Genomic DNA, 6,000 nt, shown 5'->3' on the forward strand with positions numbered 1-6,000 from the left:
AAGTGGGATTTATCCCTGGGATGCAAGGATGATTTAACATACACAAATCAATCAATGTGATACGTCATGTTAATAGAATGAAAAAAAGAATCACATGATCATCTCAATAGATGCAAACAAAGCATATGACAAAACTCAACATCTATTCATGATAAAAACTCAACAAATTAGGCATAGAAGGAACATATCTCAACATAAAAAAGGCCATATACGACAAGCCCACATCTAACTTCATACTCAGTGGGGAAAGGTTGAAAGCTTTTCCTCTAAGATCAGGAACAAGACAGTGGTGCCCACTCTCAGCACTCCTATTTAACATAGCACTAGAGGACTTCCCTGGTGGTCCAGTGGTTAAGACTCCACACTTCCAAGGCAGGCGGTGCGGGTTCGATCCCTGGTCAGGGAACTAAGATCCCACATGCCGAGTGGTGTGGCTAAAAAACAAAACAAAACAAACAACAGAAAAAACACCCCCACATATCACTAGAAGTCCTAACTAGAGCAATCAGGCAAGAAAAAGAAATAAATAGGTATCTGAATTGGAAAGGAAGAAGTAAAATGGTCTCTATTTTTAGGTGACATGATTTTATATATAGAAAATCCTGAAGAGTCAATCAAAAGACTATTAGATCTAATCAATGAATTCAATAAGGTTATAGGATACAAAATTAACATGCAGAATTCAGTAGCATTTTTATACACTAATGACAAATTTTCTGAAAAATGATTCCAAATCATTTACAATAGAATCAAAAACAATAAAATAATTAGGAATAAATGTAACTAAGGAGATGAAAGATCTCTATTCTGAAAGCTATAATACATTGATGAAAGAAATTGAAGACACAGATAAGTGGGGAGGGTATCTTGTGTTAATGGACTGGAAGAATTAATTTTGTTAAAATGTCACTACTACCAAAAGCCACCTATAGATTCAAATGCAATCCCTATCAAGATTCCAATAGCATTTTTTTTTCACTGTAGTAGAAAAAAATACTCTTAAAATTCATACGGAACCACAAAATACCATGAATAGCCAAAGAAATCATGAGAAAGAAGAACATAAGCTATACTCTAAAGCTATAGTTATCAAAACAGTATGGTACTGGAAGAAAAACAGACAAATAGACCAATGGAACAGAACTGAGAGTCCAGGAATAAACACAAGCATACACAGTCAACTAATATTTGACAAGGGAGCCAAGAATACTTGATGGAGAAAAGAGAGTCTTTTCAATAAATAATGCTGGGATAATTGGATATTCACATGTAAAAGAATGAAACTGGATCCATATCTTACACCACTCACAAAAATTAACTCAAAATAGATTAAAGACGTTAGTGAATGAACCCGAAATTATGGAACTCCTAGAAGAAAACATAGAAATAAAGTTTCTTGGCATAGATCTTGGTAATATTTTTCTTTGGATATGACACCTAAAGCACAGGCAACAAAATAAAAAATAACCAAGTAGGACTACATTAAAACTAAAAAGTTCTGCACAGCAAAAGAAACCATCAACAAAATGAAAAGGCAATCTATGGAATGGGAAAAAAATCTTTGCCAGCCATGTATCTGATAAGGGGTTAATATCCAAGATACATAAAGAACTCACACAACTCAATAGCATAAAACCAAATAACCCAATATAAAAAATGGGCAAAGGACCTGAATAGACATTTCTTCAAAGAATATGTGTGAAAGGCCAATAAGTACATGAAAAGATGTTCAACATCACTAGTAATTAGGGAAATGCAAATTAAAACCACAATGAGCTATCACTTCATGCATGCTAGAATGGCCATCATTAAAAGACAAGAGAATACAAATGCCAGCATGGATGTGGAGAAAAGAAGAACATGTGTGCACCACTGGTGGGACTATAAATTGATACAGCTACTATGGGAAGTAGTATGAAGGATCCACAAAAGATTAAAAATAGAACTACCATATGATCCAGCAATTCCACTTCTGGGAAACAGTTGACCCTTGAGCAACATGGATTTGAACTGCATGGGTCCACTTATATGTGAATTTTTTTTCAATAAATACATGCTGCAGTACTACATAATCCACAGTTGGCTGAATCCATGGATATGGAGGGCCAAATGTAAAGTTGATGTGGATTTTCGACTGTTTGGGGTTTGGGGGGTCTGTGGCCCTAATACCTGCATTGTTCATGGGTCAAGTGTATATCCAAAGGAAATGAGAACACTAACTCCAAAAGATATCTGCAACCCCATGTTCATAGCAGCATTATTTACAATAGCCAACATAGTCTGTTGATGGATAAAGAAGTTGTGGTATATATATGAGGAAATCCTACCGTTTGTGACAACACGGATGGACTTTGACGGCATTATGCTAAGTAAAATAACTCAGAGAGAGAAAGGCAAAGACTGTATGATCTCACTAATATGTGGAATCTAAGAAAAAAAAAAGATGAAGAAAGGAAAAAACCCTAAACTCATAGGAAAAGAGATTAGACTTTTGGTTACCTGAGGAAGAGGGTGGAGGGAGGAGAAATTGGAGAAAGGTGGTCAAAAGGTACAAACTTTCAGTTATAAGATAAATTATTACTGGGGATGTAATGTAAAACATGATGACTATAGCTAATGTTGCCGTATGATGTAGGAAAGTTGTTAAGAGAGAAAATCCTATGAGTTCTTATCACAAGGAGAAAACCTTTTTCCTTTCTTTTCTTTTTATTTTATCTGTATGAGAAGATGGATATTAGCCAAACCTAGTTGGTACTCATTTCACAATATATGTAAATCAAATCATCATGCTGTATGCCTTAAACTTATACAGTCATGTATATCAGTTATTTCTCAATAAAACTGGAAAAAATTTGCTTAGGTTTGTTTTATGGTTCCTAATAAGGTCTATCTTGGTAATTGTCCATGGGTGATTGATTTAAAAAGATGTATGGTCACTTGTTAGGTGGTCTTCTATGTATGTCAACCAGATCCTGTTGGTTGATTATGTTGGTCAGTTCTCCTATATCCTTGTTTGTTTTCTGTCTAGTAGTTCTATCAGTTGCAGAGATAGAAGAACTTCAACACTGAGGGGGTTTTGAAGTACTGAATTATAATTGTGATTTGTCTATTTTTCTTTTCAGTTATTTCAGTTTATGCTTAATGTGTTTTGAGGCTTTGTTCTTTGGTGTATACATGCTTAGGATATATCTTCCTGGCGAATTGATGCTTTTATTATTATGTAATGTGTCTCTTTGTCACTAGCAATTTTTTTTGCTTTGTAGTCTACTTCATCTGCTATTGATATAGCCACTCCTGCTGTTTTGATGAATGTTTGTATAATTATTTATATATATATATATATATATATATATATTCCTTTTATTTTCAACCTATCTATGTCATTGGATATGAAGTGAATTTCTTAACAGCATACGATTGGGGTGTGTTTTCTTTTTTTTTTTTTCATCTACTTTGCCAGTCCCTGTTTTTTTAACTTGTGTGTTTAGACCATTCATGGTTCAGGTAATTTTTAATATATTAGGGCTTAAGTCTGACATTTTATTATTTGTTTCTTTGTCTCAGTCCTCTGTTTCTGTTATTTAAGTTTTTTTTTAATGTGGACCATTTTTAAAGTCTTTATTGAATTTGTTACAATATTGCTTCCGTTTTATGTTTTGGTTTTTTAGCCTCAAGGCGTGTGGGAGCTTCGCTCTGCCACCAAGGATGGAACCCATACCCCCTGCATTGGAAGGCTAATTCTTAACCATTGGACCGCCAGGGAAGTCCCTCTGTTTCTGTTTTCTTGCCTTTCTGTGGGTTACTTGAAGATTTTTAGCATTCCTTCTTGATTTATTTGTAGAGTTTTTGAGTGTATGGCTTTGTATAGTTTTCTTTGTGGTTGCTCTATTAAAATATACATGTATGATACACAGTCCACTGACAACAATATTTTACCACTTTTAACGGTAAAACCTTAGTTCCATTTAGCACCTTTACTCTTCCCATTTTAAAATATTATTTCTTGAATGTCAGATGGTGTAATAACTTTCATTTTAATCATTGCATGTGATATAAAAAATTCATGGGAAGAAGCATTTACCCATATTCCTACTCTTTTCATTACTCTTTATTCTTACGTGATGCTCCAAATAATCCTTCCTCTGACGTTTGTAGACACCCATGTAACCCACACTCCTCTCAATATATAGAATGTTTTCATCAGATAAAGTGCCTTCTGCTTCCTCCTACCCCAGAGGCAATCACTGTTATGATTTTTATCACCATAGACAGGTTTTTATCTGTGTGGAACCTCATATAAATGGAATCATGCAGTATATAGCCTTTTGTGATTGGTCTATTTCATGCAACATAATGGTCTTGAGTTTAACCTGTGTTGTTGTATGTTTTAGTAGTATAAAAAATTTATTTTATATTGGAGCATAGTTGATTAACAATGTTGTGCTAGTTTCAGGTGTACAGCAAAGTGATTCAGTTATACACATACATGTATCTATTCTTTTTCAAATTCTTTTCCCGTTCAGGTTATTACTGAATATAGAGCAGTGTTCCCTGTGCTAAACAGTAGGTCCTGGTTGGTTATCTAATTTTTCTTTTTAACATCTTGGAGTATAATTGCTTTACAATGTTGTGTTAGTTTCTGCTGTATAACAAAGTGAATCAGCTATACGTATACATATATCCCCATATCCCCTCCCTCTTGCGTCTCCCTCGCACCCTGCCTTTCCTATCCCTCTAGGTGGTCACAAAGCATTGAGCTGATCTCCCTGTGCTATACAGCTGCTTCCCACTAGCTATCTATTTTACATTTGGTAGTGTATATATGTCAATGCCACTCTCTCACTTTGTCTCAGCTTACCCATCCCCTTCCCCGTGTCCTCAAGTACATTCTGTACATCTGTATTTTTATTCCTGTCCTGCCCCTACGTTCTTCAGAACCATTTTTTCTTTAGATTCCATATATGTGTGTTAGCATATGGTATTTGTTTTTCTCTTACTGACTTACTTCACTCTGTATGACAGTCTCGAGGTCCATCCACCTCACTCATCCACCTCACTACAAATAACTCAATTTCGTTTCTTTTTATGGCTGAGTAATATTCCATTGTATATATGTGCCACATCTTCTTTATCCATTCATCTGTCGATGGACACTTAGGTTGCATCCATGTGCTGACTATTGTAAATAGAGTTGAAATGAACATTGTGGTACATGACTTTTTTGAATTATGGTTTTCTCAGGGTATATGTCCAGAAGTGGGATTGCTGGGTTGTATGGTAACTCTATTTTTAGTTCTTTTAGGAACCTCCATACTGTTCTCCATAGTGGCTATATCAATTTACATTCCCAACAACAGTGCAGGAAGGTTCCCTTTTCTCCACACCCTCTCCAGCATTTATTGTTTGTATATTTTTTGATGATGGCCACTCTGACTGGTGTGAGGCGATACCTCATTGTAGTTTTGATTTGCATTTCTCTGATGATTAGTGATGTTGAGCATCCTTTCATGTGTTTGTTGGCAATCTGTATATCTTCTTTGGAGAAATGTCTATTAAGGTCTTCTGCCCATTTTTGAATTGGATTGTTTGTTTTTTTGATATTGAGCTGCATGAGCTGCTTGTAAATTTTGGAGATTAGTCCTTTGTCAGTTGCTTCATTTGCAAATATTTTCGCCCATTCTGAGAGTTGTCTTTTCGTCTTGTTTATGGTTTCCTTTGCTGTGCAAAAGCTTTTAAGTTTTATTAGGTCCCATTTGTTTACTTTTGTTTTGATTTCCATTTCTCTAGGAGGTGGGTCAATAAGGATATTGCTGTGATTTATGTCATAGAGTGTTCTGCCTATGTTTTCCTCTAAGAGTTTTATAGTGTCTGGCCATACATTTAGGTCTTTAATCCATTTTGAGTTTATTTTTGTGTATGGTGTTAGGGAGTATTCTAATTTCATTCTTTTACATGTAGCTGTCCAGTTTTCTCAGCACCACTTATTGAAGAGGCTGTCTT

Source organism: Aethalodelphis obliquidens, unplaced genomic scaffold (assembly GCF_003676395.1).
Source record: "Aethalodelphis obliquidens isolate GAN/ISIS:26980383/991018 unplaced genomic scaffold, ASM367639v1 scaffold14, whole genome shotgun sequence".
NCBI lineage: Eukaryota > Metazoa > Chordata > Mammalia > Artiodactyla > Delphinidae > Aethalodelphis > Aethalodelphis obliquidens.